The 2500-nt window shown below is 56.9% G+C and overlaps 1 non-coding gene across 1 annotated transcript in view; it reads left to right on the forward strand.

Annotated features, from left to right (window-relative positions):
- The first annotated feature begins 1955 nt into the window (after nt 1-1955).
- The window catches only part of LOC126138899 (small subunit ribosomal RNA), a 1909-nt gene continuing 1364 nt past the window's right edge, over nt 1956-2500 (forward strand). The window contains exon 1 of the ribosomal RNA XR_007528394.1: nt 1956-2500. This exon is cut by the window's right edge and continues 1364 nt beyond it. This is a non-coding gene — a ribosomal RNA (small subunit ribosomal RNA).

Here is a 2500-nt window from a genome sequence, read left to right on the forward strand (position 1 = left end):
ACGTTGTGCCTTAACCTAACCCACGTTGTGCCTTAACCTAACCCAAGTTGTGCCTTAACCTAACCCAAGTTGTGCCTTAACCTAACCCAAGTTGTGCCTTAACCTAACCCAAGTTGTGCCTTAACCTAACCCAAGTTGTGCCTTAACCTAACCCAAGTTGTGCCTTAACCTAACCCAAGTTGTGCCTTAACCTAACCCAAGTTGTGCCTTAACCTGCTCTGTAATTGGCATATGACACGTTACATTAATCCAGTGTTGTCTAACCACAACCCTCTGAATATAGTTCGCTACTCGCACCGCCCACCCTCTTGTGTATCGTTTCATGTTCAACACTTCGCAAGTGTTGCTTACTTTTTACATGCTCCCGCTGTACACTGTAATGTGGACGACTGCAGGATGTACATCGCCCCCCCCCTCCCCCCTGCCTTCGCACGCTGGTCGTTCAGGTGCTTGCGTGTTCAATGCCCTTCGCAGCTGTTCACTGGCATTCGCATGTCGAAGCGCTCAGTCTACGTCGTGGTACGGCCTGTGTCCACTGTCCGCTGATGTCGTAAGCTTAACCCTCACATTGTACTGCACATAGGTCCGTATGTACTGAATGATACGCTGTGGCACATGTGTGACTGTACAACGACTGCGCCCAACAACAGCGAACCATACGGTCCAAATGTTGTGCACTCAGCCACGTGCCGTCTCCCCATAACAGCTACATTGCAGTGTGGTACGCCATAGAGACGTGTGGGAGTAACGGACGCCCTGGATGGCGATCAGCATGAGCCGTCTGTTGATGTAGTGGCGCGTGTATTCAAACGTAGTCGTCTCTTCTCACACAGTGTGATAGCATGGTGCACCGCGTTCCACATCTGCGACATGGTACAGATGCTGGTTGACAGTCGGTCTCGTAATGGACATCGCATACGTAGGGGGCCACCTCCCACGTGTTCTCTAGTCGTGCACATTTTGTTGCGTGTATGTGGGCAGACGTAGTGTGTCGTGACACCTAACAGACAGGTATGCAATAATCGTTGCATTTGCAAACTGGGATGGACGTCTACGTTTGCTGGTGACGTTACGCAAATGAACAACTGGTAAACCCATTGTGGTGCGGTTGTTGTTGCTGGAGGTAAATCAGTAAGGGCAAATCTGTGTGTGAAGCGATACGCGGCGGTGGCTGGGCGGGACCGTCCCCGGCCGGTGAGGGGGGGCCGCCCGGCGTGCTGGCCGCGCGGTGCGTGGGCGCACGCGCTACAGCCGGCTGGTGGGGGCGCCCAGTGGCAGGCGCGCCGGCCGACGGACGCGGCAGGCGGCGCAGCTGCGCGCCGGGGCACCCTGCGCGCGGCGCCGGGCGGCCAAAGTGGGTCCTCGCGGGCCCGGTGCGAAGCGCGGTGGACATCTGCAGTGTGCTGGTCCGACTGAGGACTGTGTGCGTTGAGGATGCGCCGCCGCCCGGCACTCGGCGCCGCGACGCCGTCTGCTGCTCGGTCGCCCCAGCGGTTCTCGCTGGTGGTTTGTATCGCAGTTGTGCAGACGTGTTGGCACGTGCGCTGTGCTGGGAGAGTTCGCTTCGGCACCCACGTGGGGCCTTTGCCCTTCTGTGGCGCTGGCGTTGGAGCTGCCGGTCACCGTAGGTGGCGCGTGTTGTCTCCCGCCGGCAATGCCACGACAGCACGCTCCCGGGCCTCTGTCGGCAGCGGCAAGCTCAGTTGGGAGCACGGGTGGTCGCACCTAAAGCGTCTACTCGCCTAACTCCGGGCGATTGCGCCTCTCTCGAACCCGACCAAGTACTTAGGACGGCGCTGCGCGCCGCCGGGACCTGAGAGGGTTTCGAGGTGTATTGTGCAGGGGAGCTCAGCCTCCTCCTGTTTGCAGAATAATTGAGCGGACGCTTGCGTGTTCGCGCGGGCCCCTGGGACACACTCCCGGGCGGCCGGCTGCTCAGCTCTAGTTGACGCAGCTCCCTGGTTGATCCTGCCAGTAGTCATATGCTTGTCTCAAAGATTAAGCCATGCATGTCTCAGTACAAGCCGCATTAAGGTGAAACCGCGAATGGCTCATTAAATCAGTTATGGTTCCTTAGATCGTACCCACGTTACTTGGATAACTGTGGTAATTCTAGAGCTAATACATGCAAACAGAGTCCCGACCAGAGATGGAAGGGACGCTTTTATTAGATCAAAACCAATCGGTCGGCTCGTCCGGTCCGTTTGCCTTGGTGACTCTGAATAACTTTGGGCTGATCGCACGGTCCTCGTACCGGCGACGCATCTTTCAAATGTCTGCCTTATCAACTGTCGATGGTAGGTTCTGCGCCTACCATGGTTGTAACGGGTAACGGGGAATCAGGGTTCGATTCCGGAGAGGGAGCCTGAGAAACGGCTACCACATCCAAGGAAGGCAGCAGGCGCGCAAATTACCCACTCCCGGCACGGGGAGGTAGTGACGAAAAATAACGATACGGGACTCATCCGAGGCCCCGTAATCGGAATGAGTACACTTTAAA

The sequence above is a fragment of the Schistocerca cancellata genome, unplaced genomic scaffold, assembly GCF_023864275.1.
Source record: "Schistocerca cancellata isolate TAMUIC-IGC-003103 unplaced genomic scaffold, iqSchCanc2.1 HiC_scaffold_674, whole genome shotgun sequence".
NCBI lineage: Eukaryota > Metazoa > Arthropoda > Insecta > Orthoptera > Acrididae > Schistocerca > Schistocerca cancellata.